This window comes from Saccopteryx bilineata, chromosome 2 (assembly GCF_036850765.1).
Source record: "Saccopteryx bilineata isolate mSacBil1 chromosome 2, mSacBil1_pri_phased_curated, whole genome shotgun sequence".
Taxonomy (NCBI): domain Eukaryota; kingdom Metazoa; phylum Chordata; class Mammalia; order Chiroptera; family Emballonuridae; genus Saccopteryx; species Saccopteryx bilineata.
In genome coordinates this window covers 79,948,435-79,964,889 of record NC_089491.1, presented here as the reverse complement: position 1 = coordinate 79,964,889, position 16,455 = coordinate 79,948,435, and the positions used below count along the sequence as shown (strand labels likewise).

Genomic DNA, 16,455 nt, shown 5'->3' with positions numbered 1-16,455 from the left:
GAAAAGAAATATCATCTTTAAAAAAATCTCCCATAGTTGCTTCATGTAAAGACAATCACTATTATTTTGATTTATTGATTTCTCTTCAATGAGGAAAAAGAACATAGCACTTATACAATTTTGTAGCTTGCTTTTTCCACTTACAATTTTTGGAGGTATTTTCCACACTATTAAATGACTTTAAAGAGAATTTATTTTTATTTTTATTTTTTTTGGCAGAGACAGAGAGAGTCAGAGAGAGGAACAGACAAGGACAGACAGACAGGAAGGGAGAGAGAGGAGAAACATCAATTCTTTGTTGTGGCTCCTTAGTTGTTCATTGATTGATTTCTCATATGTGCCTTGACCAGTGGGCTACAGCAGACTGAGTGACCCCTTGCTCAAGCCAGCGACTTTGGGCTCAAGCTGGTGAGCCTTGCCCAAACTAGATGAACCCGTGCTCAAGCTGGCAACCTCAGGGTCTCAAACCTGGGTCCTCCACATCCCACTCCGACGCTCTATCCACTGTGCCCCTGCCTGGTCAGGCTAAAGAAAAAATTTTTTAGAGCTAAATAATAGTCCATCAAATGCTACAATTTATATAATTATTCTTCTATTACTTATTTAAGTAATTTCTAATTTGGGGTTTGATAAATGAGAGTGTAATGCATATGCTTTATCCAAATTTCTGACTATGTCTTTAGGATAGATAAATTTCTAAAGTATTACTGGACTAAAAAGAATGAACTTTTATAAGCTCTTGATAAATTACATTCTGTAAAGTTTGTACCATTACATACTCCTACCAGCAATACATGGGAGTTTTCATTTTACTGAACTCTTATGAACAAAAACAATCAATTTTTTATTAAACATTCAGTGATGACACAAGAACAGCAGTACTCTGCTCTTTGCAAAATAAGTCACATTGACTTAAATTGTAGACTTGAAACCATAAAGATTCTAGAAGAAAACATAGGCAGCAATATCTCAGCCATTTCTCATAGAAATATTTTTTCTGATATAGCTCCTCAGGCAAGAAAAACAAAAGAGAAAATAAACAAATGAGACTACATCAAATTAAAAAGTTTTTGCACAGCAAAGGATACCATCAACAAAATGGGAAGACAATCACTGGATGGGAGAACATATTCACCATTACAATATCTGATAAAGTGTTAATATTCAAAATGTATAAAGAACGTATACAACTCAACACCAAAACAACAAACAATCCTATTGAAAAATTGGCAATGGACCTGAATAGACATTTCTTCAAAGAGGACATACAGATGGCTAATAGACATATGAAAAGATGCTCAATAAAACTAATCATCAGAGAAAAAATTAAGACCACAATGAGATATCACCACATCTGTCAGTATGGCTATTATCAATAAATTAATAAACAATAAGTATTGGTGAGGATGTAGAGAAAAGGGAACCCTCATGCACTGTTGGTGAGAATGTAGATTGGTGCAGCCACTGTGGAAAGCAGTATGGAGTTACCTCAAAAAATTAAAAATGGAACTACATTCTGACCTTACAATTCTACTTCTGGGAGTATATCTGAAGAAATCAGAAACATTAATTCAAAAGAATATATATGCATCCCTACCTGGCTGATTGGCTCTGTGGTAGAGTGTCAGCCAAGAGTGTGAATTTCCCGGGTTCTATTCCTGGTTTGGACATACAGGAGAAACAAACATCTATATCTCCACTCCTCCCTCTCCCCACTCTGCCCACTCTCTTCCCCTCCCACAGCCATGGCTTGATTGGTTTGAGAGCATCAGCCCATGGAACTGAGGATGGCTCTGTCGAGTCTCCACCTTAGGCACTAAAAATAGATCTATTGTAGCATGGCCCCAGCAGAGCAGAGCACTGTCCTCAGACGAGGATTACCAGGTGGATCCCGGTTGGGTTGTCTGCAGGAGTCTGTCTCTCTATCTCCCCTCCTCTCACTTGAAAAAGAAAAAATATATATATACACACACACATACATACATTTCTATGTTCACTGCAGCATTATTTACAATACCTATGATTTGGAGGTAGCCTAAGTGCCTGCCCATAAATAGATGAGTGGATAAAAAAGGTGTGTTACACATATACAATGGAATACTACTCAGCCATAAAAAAGAAGAAAATTTTACCTTTTGGGACCGTATAGATGGACCTGGAGAGCATTATGCTAAGTAAAATAAGCCAGTCAGAGAAAGACAGATACCATATTATCTCACTTATATGTAGAAGTTAATAAACAAAATAAACTAACTAAATAGAAACAGACTCATAAATACAGAGAACAGACTGACAGCTGTCAGAGGGATAGGTATAGGGGGCTGGGTAAAAAAGGTGAAGGGATTAAACAAAAAAAAACCTCATAAGCATAGAGAACAGAATGCAACAGAATGGTGATTATCAGAGGAAAAGGAGACTTGGGGGAGGTAGAAGAAGGTAAAGGGGGAATAAATGGTGATGGAAGGAGACTTAATGTGGGGTGGTCAGCACACAATACAATATACAGATGATGTATTATAGAATTGTACACCTGAAACCTATATAATTTTATTAACCATTGTCACCCCAATAAATTAAATAAAAAATAAAATTTAAAAGTCACATTAAAAATATATATAATACAGAATTCTGAGGGAATGATTATATTAATAACTAAGAGCTATGAAGTTTCAGATACATTTCTAAATCTTTTATATTGTATTAATTTATTTAATCATTGTAGAACTCTGGGAAATAGGGTACAATCATTATATCCATTTTACAAAAGAGAAAATTGAAGCTTTAGGATGTTAACTAACTTGCCAAAGTCACACAGCCATTATGTAATAAAGCTGAAATTTGAAACCAGGCTATCTGGCTTCAGAAATTACTCTCATAACCATGATGCTTCACTGCCTCCTAATTCACTTATTTGTTCAAGAAATGTCCATTGAGCTCTTATATGCTAGGCAGTACATTTACTTCTGGAAATGAATATGATTTGGTTTTTGCTATTAAGAAAATCACTTAATTATAATTCAGTGAAAGAAATCTTAGATATATTTTGTGCTAAGTCTTGAGACAGTTATAAAAAAATGTCATCTGAAAATATAATTACACAATGACTATCTTAAAGATATAGAAAGTTTCAGTGATGTCAGAGAAATGGCGCCATGAGAAGTGCTCCTGATACCTCTCCCTGAAACTTCAACAAATTCAACAACTAGAGACAGAAAAACAATCTCAGGAGCATCTGAAATACACATACATCAAACAAAGGGACAATTGGGCGAAAAGGTGGCTGAATATATAATCCACTCTGAAGGAAATAACACAGAGAACGGAGTATTCCGCTCTCCTCACTGACCTGAGCAAGGGCTGCTTTCACTTGGAACTGAGAGAAAGCAAGGGCTGAGGGCACAGAAAAAGCTGGGCTAGGGCAGAGACATTCAAACTGAGAAGAGTATGCCTGCAGCTCAGCCCACACTAACACCAGCGGCAGGCCCCAGCAGAGGTGGGCGAGCAGTTGTCTGTTTACTCCCTGTATCCCGGTGGGTGAGCGCAGGCAGTGTGCAAGTGGATCCACCTGGTGCTTGGGGCATGGGTGCCGTGTTCCTGGACAGAGAGGCTGGGTCTGAGACTGTCAGTAGTGACCCTCTGTGTGGGCTCTGACCAGAGTTTCTAAATAATCCCAGCTTCCAAAACAACAGCGCATGGGTAGTGCATGAAAACTGGCTTCCCTATACCCGGACCTGTCTGGGTGCAGCACTTTAACCAGCCATACAGGCTAACAAAGCATACTCCTGGGGAAGAGAACTGCAGAAGTGGTGGGGGAAAGGGCATACAGGCAGCTTGCAGACAGCCTCTGGAGAGCAGACCTGAGGAGTGCTGAGGTATACCAGATATGCCTGGAGGCTCATAGAAAGACACCTGAAAGGCAATCAGTTCCCAGCCCTGCCTGATTATGCTGGCAGCTCTTGCTGGCAAAGCCTTACCCAGAACCCTATATTAAGTAAGGATAGAGGGGGAATTTGGCAGCTCTTAGAGAAGGGGTCCCCAAACTATGGCCCATGGGCTGTGTGCGGCCCCCTGAGGCCATTATCTGGCCCCCACCACACTTCCAGAAGGGGCACCTCTTTTATTGGTGGTCAGTGAGAGGAGCACAGGATGCATCCACATCCTGTGCTGCTGGAGTACTTATGTGGCAGAGGCACAAAGCGCGGAGTCGCTCACATACAGTACTACTTTCGGCAATGCAGGATGCACATGTCACTGCTCTGAAAGCACATCATATCACTTGTATGGCTAGCAGTGACAAATATGGAACCAGACATTGACCATCTCATTAGCCAAAAGCAGGCCCATAGTTCCCATTGAAATATTGGTCAATTTGTAGATTCAAATTTACTTGTTCTTTATTTTAAATATTGTATTTGTTCCCATTTTGTTTTTTTACTTTAAAATAAGATATGTGCAGTGTGCATAGGGATTTATTCATAGGTTTTTTTATAGCCTGGCATTCCAATGGTCTGAGGGACAGTGAACTGGCCCCCTGTGTAAAAAGTTTGGGGACCCCTGTCTTAGAGCTTCTTGCTCTCTAGGCAATGACTGGGGCAACTTCACAGCTGGGTCCCAGGCTGCTGGTTCAGGAAGGAGCGATATGGGGAGAGGCTCCGGGAAAATGGACTCTCCCATTGTCAGAGCCTGCAAACGCTAAGAAGCCCCACCTACCAATGGGACTAAAGCCTAGTTTATGTCATCACCTTAGTGACACAACAGCAAATCTCTGCCTAAGAGTGCCACAGAGGCAGAACCTGGGGTACAGCGCCACTGGCCAAAAAGAGAGAGAAGGAGGAAAAAGGAGAAAGATAATTTCTCAAAACCAGGAAAAATCCAGTCTTTATAACTTTTTCCATTTTTTTTCTTGTATTTTTAATCTCTTTCTTTTCCTTCTACCTTGGTCATTTTATCCTCTTTCTATTTTATTCTTTTCATTTTGAACATTATTACCCATAGGTGTTACATTTTCCATTCTTTTTTTTTCTATGAGTGTTACATTCAAAAAACTTAACTCAATTTCTCTCTCTCTCTCTCTTTGTTTCTTCTTTTCTCTTTCACTTTTTCTCTCATTCGAATCTCACCCACAAACAAATTATTTTATTCTGGATTCAAATTTTTTCTTCGTTGCATTTTATGTGCTTTTTACTTCATTTTTTATCTTTTTAGCATTTCCTCTAACATAGCTCTCCATTCTATTGTTTTTGTGCCACTTAATACAATAAAATTTTCATTTTTTAATCTATTTTTTCTCTTTTTCTTTTCTCTTACACTATTTTTCTCATTCGACCATTATTTACAAACAAATTATTTTATTCTTGATCCAAATTTCTTCCTTGTGGCATTTTGTGGGTTCTTGCCTCATTTTTTGCCTCTTTGTCACTCCCCCCCCAACCCAGGCCCTCTGTTCTATGTATTTTTATTCCACTTAGCACAAAAGAATTTTCAGTTTTTCACTGCATTTTCTCAATAAAAATTCTTTTAATCAACTCTTATTAGTGTTATTAATAATACTGCTCTCAAATGCCATTAAAGAAAAAGAAATCAAATATCATGGATACAAAAGACAGTGATGTAGCTCAGATAGATGAGGAAAAATTTATAGAAAAAAATTCAATAGCTTAGAAACCTTGGAGTTAAATGACAGAGAATTTAAAATTGAAGTCCTAAAAATACTCAGGGATATACAAGAAGGCACAGAAAGGCAATCTAGGGAGCTCAAAAAACAATTCAAGGAACAGAAAGAATACTTCACCAAGGAAATTGAAACTATGAAAACAAATCAGAGATGAAAAACTCAATTCATGAACTGAGAAACAAGGTAACAAGCTTAGCCAATAGAACAGGCCAGATAGAGGAGAAAATTAGTGACATAGAAGACAAGCAACTAGAGGTACTACAGAGAGAAGAGGAAAGAGACTCACTAATTTAAAAAAATGAGTTAGCCCAACAGGAATTGTCTGACTCCATCAGAAAGAGCAACATAAGAATAATGGGTATATCAGAAGGAGAAGAGAGAGAAAATGGAATGGAGAACATATTCAAACAAATAATAGACAAGAACTTCCCAAGCCTGTGGAAAGAACTAAAGCCTCAAATTCAAGAAGCAAACAAAACACCAAGTTATCTTAACCCTAACAAACCTACTCTAAGGCACATAATGAAATTGGCACAAACCAATGACAAAGAAAAAATTCTCAAGGCAGCCAGAGAAAAGAAGAATACAACATATTAAGGAAGGCCCATTAGATTATCAACAGATTTCTCAGCAGAAACTCTACAAGCTAGAAGAGAGTGGACCCAAATATTTAAATTTCTGAAAGAGAGGAACTTCCAGCCAAGAATACTATACTCATCAAAGCTATCCTTCAAATATGAAGGAGAAATAAAAACATTCACAGATACAGAAAAGATGAGAAAAATTATCACCAGAAAACCCCCACTTCAGGAAATACTAAAGAGGGTTTTCCAACCAGACACAAAGAATAAAACAAAACAAAACTACAAGTAAAAGCTCCATCAAGATCACAACAAAAACAAGATTAATCTGTGACAAAGAAACAAAAAAGGGGAGAGGACAAAGATTAATAGTAGCAAAGGAGGATGGAGTGCAGAAACACTCATGAGATAATGTACTACAATGAACATAATATGTATACTTTCCATTACTTAGTGGTAACCACCCCTGAAAAAACCAACACAGAAGTACATGGCTTGAAAAAAGAAGTAACAGAGAAAGATATATGGATTACAACCAAACAAAAACAAATGATAGAAAAATAAAAGAGAGGAGCCAAACAAGATACAAAATTATCAGAAAGCAATATATAAAATGGCAATAGAAAACCCTCAAATGTCAATAATTACATTAAATGTAAATGGATTGAATTCATCAATAAAAAGACACAGAGTAGCAGAATGGATTAAAAAAGAAAATCCAACTCTATGCCACCTAAAAGATGTTTACATCTAAGCTACAAGGATAAAAACAAATTCAAAGTGAAAGGTTGGAAAACAATACTCCAAGCAAATAACATCCAAAAAAAAGCAGGGGTAGCAATACTCATATTGAACAATGCTGACTACAAGACAGCAAAGGTAATCAGAGACAAAAAATGGTCATTTCATAATGAAAAAGGGGACATTGAATCAAGAAGACATAACACCTCTTAATATATATGCACCAAACAAAGGAGCAACAAAATATATAAGACAGCTACTGACTGAACTAAAAACAAAAACTGACAAAAATGCAATCATACTTGGAGACCTCAATACACCACTAGTGGCTCTAGATTGTTCATCCAAACAGAAAATCAATAAAGAAATATTGGTCTTGAACAAAACACTAGAACAATTGGATATGATAGACATCTACAGGACATTTCATCCCAAAGTGCCAGAGTATACATTTTTCTCTAATATAAATGGAACATTCTCAAGAATTGATATATGTTGGGCCACAAAAATTACATCAACAAATTCAGAAAGATTGAAATTATACCAAGCATATTTTCTGATCATAAAGCCTTGAAACTAGAATTCAATAGCAAAAAAGAGGTAAACAAACCCACAAAAATATAGAAACTAAACAACATACTTTTAAAAATGAGTGGGTCAAAGAAGAAGTAAGCGCAGAGATAAAAAGATACATACAGGCAAACGGAAATAACAATACAACATATCATAATCTCTCGGATGCAGCAAAAGCAGTAATAAGAGGGAAGTTCATATCACTACAGGCCTATATGAATAAACAAGAGAAAGCCCAAGTAAACCACTTAACTTCACACATTAAGGAACTAGAAAAAGAAGAACAAAGACAACCCAAAACCAGCCGAAGAAAGGAAATAATAAAAATCAGAGCAGAAATAAATGAAATAGAGAACAGAAAAACTATAGAAAAAATTAACAAAACAAGGAGCTGGTTCTTTGAAAAGATCAACAAAATTGACAAATCCTTGGCAAGACTCACCAAGGAAAAAAGAGAAATGACTCATATAAACAAAATCCAAAATGAAAGAGGAGAAATCATCACAGATATCATAGATATACAAAGAATTATTGTAGAATACTATGAAAAACTATATGCCACCAAATTTAACAATATAGAAGAAATGTAGAAATATAGAACAATACGATCTTCCTAGACTGAGTCATGAAGAAGCAGAAAGCCTAAGCAGAACCATAAGCAGGGAGGAATTAGAAAAAACTATTAAAAACCTTTGGAGTCAAATTCATAAAGTGCTCTTTGTAACTTTGTAATTTGACTCCAAAGCCCAAAGTCCCTGGCTGCTTGGCTCAGTGGTAGAGTGTTGGCCTGGCATGCAGGAGTCCTGAGTTTGATTCCCAGCCAGGTCACACAGGAGAAGCACCCATCTGCTTCTCCAACTCTCCCCCTCTCCTTCCTCTCTGTCTCTCTCTTCCCCTCCTGCAGCCAAGGCTCCATTGGAGCAAAGTTGGCCTGGGCACTGAGGATGGCTCTATGGCCTCTGCCTCAGGCACTAGAATGGCTCTGGTTGCAACAGAGCAATGCCCCAGATGGGCGGAGAATCGCTCCATGGTGGGCATGCCGGGTGGATCCCGGTTGGATGCATTCGGGAGTCTGTCTGACTGCCTCCCCATTTCCAACTTCAGAAAAATACAAAACAAAAAAACAAAAAAACAAAAACCTCTCCAAAAATAAAAGTCCAGGGCCAGATGGCTATATAGTGAATTCTATCAAATACTCAAAGAAGACTTGGTTCCTATTCTACTCTAAATCTTCCAAAAATTGAAGAAGAAGTAATACTGCCAAACACATTTTATGAGGCCAACATAACCCTCATACCAAAACCTGGCAAGGACAATACAAAAAACAAAAACTACAGACCAATATCTCTAATGAATACAGATCCTAAAATACTAAACAAAATACTAGCAAATTGAATACAATACACATTAAAAAAATAATTCATCATAATCAAGTGGAATTCATCCCAGAATCACAAGGATGGTTCAACATACATAAAACGGTTAACATAATACACCATATCAACAAAACAAAGAACAAAAACCATATGGTCTTATCAATAGATGCAGAAAAGGCATTCAATAAAATACAACATCATTTTATATTTGAAACACTTAACAAAATGGGTATAGAATGAAAACATCTCAACATAATAAAGGCCATCTATGATAAACCATCAGCTAACATCATATTAAATAGCATAAAACTGAGGACTTTTCCCCTAAAATCAGGAAAAGACAAGGTTATCCACTCTCTACACTCTTATTCAACGTAGTGCTGGAAGTTCTAGCTAGAGCAATCAGACAAGAGAAGAAATAAAAGGCATTCATATTGGGAAAAAAGAATTAAAGGTTTTACTTTTTGCAGATGATATGATCCTGTACATTGAAAACCCCAAAGACTCCACAAAAAGGACTACTAGAAACAATAAACCAATACAGTAAGGTTGCAGGATACAAAATTAATGTACAAAAGTCTATTGCCTTCCTATATGCCAAAAATGAAACATCAGAAAACGAGCCCAAAAATACAATCTCCTTTATGGTTGCAACAACAACAAAAAAATATACCTAGGAATAAACATAACAAAGAATGTAAAGAACCTATATAATGAAAACTACAAAGTATTGTTAAGGGAAATCGAAAAAGATATAATGGAAATAGAAAAATATTCCTTGTTCTTGGATAGGAAGAATAAATATAGTCAAAATGACTATATTAACCAAAGCAATATACAAATTTAATGCAATTCCCATCAAAATTACAATGTCATTTTTTAAAGAAATGGAACAAAAACTCATCAGGTTTATATGGAACTATAAAAAACCCCATATAGCCAGAGCAATCCTAAGGGAAAAGAACAAAGCTGGGGGCATTACAATACCTGACTTCAAATTATATTATAGAGCCATGATAATCAAAACAGCATGGTATTAGCAGAAAAATAGACACTCAGATCAATGGAACAGAATAGAAAGCCCAGAAATAAAACCACATATATATGGTCAAATAATCTTTGATTAAGGAGCCAACAACACACAGTGGAGAAAAGAAAGCCTCTTCAACAAATGTTGCTGGAAAAACTGGAAAGCTACATGCAAAAGAATGAAACTCGACTACAGTTTGTCCCCTTGTACTAAAATTAATTCAAAATGGATCAAAGACCTAAATATAAGACCTGAAACTATAAATTACATAGAAGAAAACATAGGTACTAAACTCATGGACCTTGGTTACAAAGAGCACTTTATGAATTTGACTCCAAAGGCAAGAGAAGTGAAGGCAAAGATAAATAAATGGGACTACATCAGACTAAGAAGCTTTTGCATAGCAAGAGAAACTGACAACAAAACAAACAGACAGCCAACTAAATGGGAGATGATATTTTCAAACAACAGCACAGATAAGGGCCTAATATCCAAAATATACAAAGAACTCATAAAACTCAACAACAAACAACCAAACAATCCAATAAAAAAAATGGGAGGAGGACATGAACAGACACTTCTCCCAGGAAGAAATACAAATGGCAAACAGATATATGAAAAGATGCTCATCTTTGTTAGCTATTTAGAGAAATGCAAATCAAAACTACAATGAGATACCACCTCACACCTGTTAGATTAGCTATTATCAACAAGACAGGTAATAACAAATGTTGGAGAGGCTGTGGAGAAAAAGGAACCCTCATCCACTGTTGGTGGGAATGTAAAGTAGTACAACCATTATGGAAGAAAGTATGATGGTTCCTCAGAAAATTAAAAATAGAACTAACTTATGACCCAGCAATCCCTCTACTGGGAATATACCCCCATAACTCAAAAAACATTGGTACGTAAAGACACATGCAGCCCCATGTTCATTGCAGCATTGTTCACAGTGGCCAAAAAGAAAAAAAAGGAAGTTCCTTGGCTTAAATACTTAAACATAACAAAATTAACTATCTTATTATGCATTAACAATAAAATATGGCAAAGAAAAAAAGAACTGCCCAGGCATTAGAGTCATAGAAATGAGGAGAATGACAGACACATGGTTGTCAGTGCCCAGCTCAGCAATGTCCCAGGTAAAAGATCAAATAAATTTGAAGTTCTCCAGGTCCCACTGGCAAGGTTGTTGCTATAATGATGTAGATGTCTCACACTGAGTTCACTCCAATGACCATTCTGCTCCTCCCAGAATACCCGCTGTTATGATTTCATGTCAATCAAACAACTTGCCAAGTATTATCTGGCTTTTCATGACTGTTAAGAAGCAAAGTGTGCTGGTCATGTTGTCATGAGTATTCTGGCCTATGTGATGGACAGCTTTATTTTTACTTGTAAGTTAATAAGCCAGCATTTTAGTTTGAAACATTAATCTCATGAGCCAAGTCATTTTGAGGCTATCTCCAAGATAAGGATATGTTCTTGATATGACTGCTGAAAAACTATGAGGTTTCTGAGTCTAAAAAGATGCAAACTACGTTCCAGTTGATGATACACTTGCAAAGTAATGAATTCTACAACCCAGAGTCCTTGGACAGCATGCCACTAAGACATCAGTGTTGGCAGAATGTGATACATTTTTCAATTTCGAAATTCTTGGTGCATGTGTGACTATAACTAGCTTTATTTCTCTGTTTTCATATGTCAGTTTGTCATCTGTAGAATGGGATACTATTACTTATCTCCTGGGATTATTATGAGGATTAATAGTTAATATTTATGAAGCACTTCCAACAGGAGCTAGCACATAGTGAGCATTTTGAATGCATTACAGATGTAACAATAGAATATATATTAAGTGGGGTTAAGAATATGCAGAGAAGAAACTGTAGTAGGCAGAGGCACAGAGGTATTAAAAAAAATATGGTACATGTCCAAATTTTCAAGAAGTTTTGTTTTGTTGAAGTTTTGATTTATGTTAGGAATTGTAGGAGATGACATAAATACCTTCTAAATTTGACCTTGGCAATACGCAAAGGGTACCAACCAATTGAAGGTTTCAAAACAGAGAAGATACAATGATGACTTCTTGCTTTTAATAAGTGAACTATGGCATTAATTATTAAGACCTTAAAAACCACTGTTTTTATCTCTTTTTATTTTCTTTTCCTAACCTTATCTCCCTACAAGGAAGGATGGAAACAATCGGAACTTTGAGTTTGGAGATTTGGGTGTTAGGCTCTGCTGTTCTCCTTGCATTTGCCTCTTGTTGTAGCTTTTTCCTCTGTCAAATGGATATCGAACTGGCAGTGCATAAAGTTATGATTACCAACTGAGATAATTACAAAAGCTTTGTACACATGCCAAGGAGTTATTATAGAGATATTGTTTACCAAAAAAAACCCCTCAAAAACCCCCAAAGCAGAAAAATACCTGCATCAATAATTTAAATGAGCCTTTTGCCAAATATTTCAAATTATAAATTCCTACACATGCTTTAAAAGCATCCTTAGATAATAGGAGATGTAAGCATATAATGTAAAATATCAATTTAAATACTCAGCAAAGATAAAAGAAAAACAAAGAGAAACGCTGAATTTTTCAAAGATTGTCCTGTAATTATTGCTAAATTTTCCAATAACTCGGCAAAGTTTTATCATTCCCACTTAATAGATGAGAAAACCAAGGCTGAGAAAGATTAGGAGGCTTAATGTCATATACAGAGAAAAGAGAGAACCAGGGGTTGAAACCCAGATTTGTCTAACTCCAAAGCATATAAAACAATAATAAAAATAAAGAAACAAGATATGCTTAAGATGTGTAAAATGCAAACACTAGATTAAATCTGGGAAGCTGAGCAGAGGGTTGGCCTGGGGGTTAACTTCACTTTATTATTACTACATCAGTATATCAGCCGCTTCTCAATTCTGGTAAGTCCACTTCTAGTAAGTAAAGGGTACCTAGACACACTGCACACTTGGAACACCGCCAAGAGAACCATGCTTGTCAGTAAAATGCAGTGCAAAAGGACTTCAGGGCAGAGAAGCTTATGTTTTTAAAAAGTTCAAATTTATTAAACCTGAATGTAAATTTTACTTAAGTAATGAAGTGACAATTCCACAGCAAAAATTGTAATTATTGCCAAGTGTGAATTTCTTCATCCAAGGCATTTATCTGGGCACAAAAGCCTCATCTGAGAATTAAGCAGTAAAATATATTTTCTTTTTCTTTTTCTTCTTCTTCTTTTTTTTTTTTTTAGTTTGTTAATATAAAACAGCTGAATAGTTTCCTTCACATTTAAACAAAATGAAATTTGCCTCTGGGAATGAAAACAAACATTAGAAATTTGAGTCCAAAATGGTTTCCTAGGAAAATTATAGACCAGTGATAATAGAGAATTTAAGTCAATGCATCTTCTCAATGAGAACTCTAAAATAGTTATAGGACTGTGTTTAGAGAGTTAAGTACTGTCCCAATTAAGGACTCAGAAACTGGTTCAAGTATGAAAGAACAAGATGTAAATAAGAATATATTATAAACCAAATTTGTACAGAAAGTTCCTTACTTATTTCAACACTTCATTCCTAGCCAGTCACTTACTAATTTTGACTAATTTCTTCCCTCATAAATGGAAATCACCTGAATCACAAGTTATTTGTGAATTATTCAGAATTTAATTCACTCTTACTAAAATTAGTATAATCTTGGGGAATATTTTATTGGTCTCATTAACCCATAACAAGCTATCAAAACTCTTTCAACATCTCAATTCTGATATTATCTTAGTTTCTATGATTATAATTTAACAACATGAGAAGAGACTGCCATGGGAAATTGGAAGCTCTATTTTCAGGCTTTAGCAATTTGTTGGCTCCCCCCCCCCCCACCGCTATCTAAGTTAAATCTTTAAAAGAGAAAGGCATATTAAATTTTCTTTTAATTTTATTTATTGATCTGTAGAGAAAGAGGAAGGGAGAAAGAGAGACAGATGGGAACTTCAATCAGTTCTGTATGTGCTCTGACCAGGGATTGAACCCACAACCTTTGTGGATTGGGATGATGTTTCAACCAACTGAGCTCCCCGGCTAGGGTGAGGAAGGTATTATTTTATTTCTTTTTCATCAGGAATAAAAATTCTAATAAACTACATCAATTTTTACCTTAAATTCTTCTCATCTTTGTCTAAACAAACATCTTCCTTGTGACATATCCAGGCTCACCTTTGGTGTCAATAAACAGTTTCAAGAAAGTATGATACCTGTACTTGTATTAGGGTTCAGGAAGCTTTGCCTTTGATTTTCAAAAAGCAGTGCAGCTAAGTTAAGAACAGGTTTTTGTATTTCTCTGAAAACCTCCTACTTTTAAAATATAAACTCATGGAATTTTAAAATAGGATAGTCTATCTGTGTATATATCTCTCTTCTTTCAGACATCCTAGTGAAAACCAAATGCTTTACAAGAGAACAGACACGAAACCATATCAGCAGTTCCAGCCTGGAGGGCGCTGGGTCCTTTAGAGGGGGTCCCAAAATGACCAAGGATTAGACAAGACAGGCAGCTCTACAGTCATAGCCATGCTTTCATGTAGTACTGGAGCTCTGTTTTCCTCCCTCACTTCAAGTAAAAAATTCAGTACTCATGGGAGCTATTAGCAGGAAGACATCCCCAACGAGCCAGGTAAAACACTTCTACATTTCTGGGGCTCTTTACAAAGACCTCAAGAGAAATAACAAGTTTTGAGAACCAAATGCAAAGGCATTGTTTGGTGGTTTTCATGTTCCACAGCCACTTTATTGTGAGAGGTTCTTTCAGGAAACACTTGATACCAATCAACTTCACTATCAAAAAGGAAGTTATATAAACCTCCGGACTCCATGTGTAAAGCTATCCTCAGATGCTTACTGTCCTCATCCATGGGTCAAAGAGAATTCTAAAAACCTAAAGGGCAAGAACTGGAGTCCATGCTTAACAGATGGTGAGTGGTGGTCTGGCCTTACATGTGGGGGAGAAAGAGGAGTTAGATGACATGGCATCATGTGGGTTCTGTAAGTCCCATGTTCTCATCTTTCCCCTAGCTCTCTGTTTTGCTTTTGTGCTTAAAAAAGTCATTCTTTAATTCTCTGCATTTTACTCCATGTTTAAAATAGGTACTGTTTAATTTCGTGTGTCTTTCATGAGTATCAAATAAGCCTTGTTCATGTGGAAACTTTACTTGTATGGTGCTTGGTCCTAACAAGAGGAGTCCATTCAGCACTGTCCCTTCATTAAAAAAAAAAAAGGCAAATACATAAAAACAAACAGTATGGTTGCCAGGGGTGAGGGGGTGAGAATTGGAGAGATATTGTTTAAAGGTATAATCTTGCAATCAGTAGATAAGTCCTGGAGAGCTAATGCACAGCATACTGGTTATACAACAATTATAAACTTCAAAGTTTCTGAGTATCTTAATTGTTCTCAATATCAAAGTAGAAATGATAATTATGTGACATGATAGAGGTGTTAGCAAACACTAAAGTAGTAATCACACTGCACGATATACATGTATCAAATCAATATGCTTTACAACTTAAACTTATACAATGTTATATGTCAATTATATCAATAAAAATGTATCTGCAAATAACCATACTAATTTTGTATATTCATTACATATTCTTTTTTTTTTTTTTTTGTATTTTTCTGAAGCTGGAAACGCGGAGAGACAGTCAGACAGACTCCCGCATGCGCCTGACTGGGATCCACCCAGCACGCCCACCAGGGCGATGCTCTGCCCACCAGGTGATGCTCTGCCCCTCTGGGAGGTCGCTCTGCCGTGACCAGAGCCACTCTAGCACCTGGGGCAGAGGCCAAGGAGCCATTCCCAGTGCCCGGGCCATCTTTGCTCCAATGGAGCCTTGGCTGCGGGAGGAGAAGAAAGAGACAGAGAGGAAGGAGGGGGGAGGGGGGAGAAGCAAATGGGCGCTTCTCCTATGTGCCCTGGCCAGGAATCGAACCCGGGTCCCCCGCACACCAGGCTGACGCTCTACCGCTGAGCCAACTGGCCAGGGCCTATTCATTACATATTCTATCTCTACATAATTAGAGATGTTAACTTCATTAACATTAATAGATTTGAAATTTTTTTTTGACAAACATGCAATGAGTGTCTATTTTCTCTCAACAGTGACTTTGGATCCTTCTTTACCTTTCTACCCCACACCCAACAGAGCCATGTATTACCAAACACCTGTTGTAAATAATAAAAACTTTGCTTACAAGATTCTCCATAACAAATATTGTTTACTCTGGTAACACTTGCCTATGAAAACCTAATCTTTATCATTAAAAGATGTCTTTGACCTTCTTCAAGGCAAGCTTCACAGTTTTTTTCCATTTAAGGTTAAATCTCCTTCATTAGACAAAATCACCAAAATTCTAGGAATAACATATCCCTAATACACAGAACCACCAGTGGAAAATCACCTTTGAAACAATGAGGAG

The 16,455-nt window shown here is 36.7% G+C and overlaps 1 protein-coding gene across 5 annotated transcripts in view; it reads right to left on the bottom strand.

The window, feature by feature from the left end:
• The window catches only part of ADAMTSL1 (ADAMTS like 1), a 1,054,626-nt gene that overhangs the window by 409,844 nt on the left and 628,327 nt on the right, over window positions 1–16,455 (bottom strand). The window lies entirely within an intron of this gene.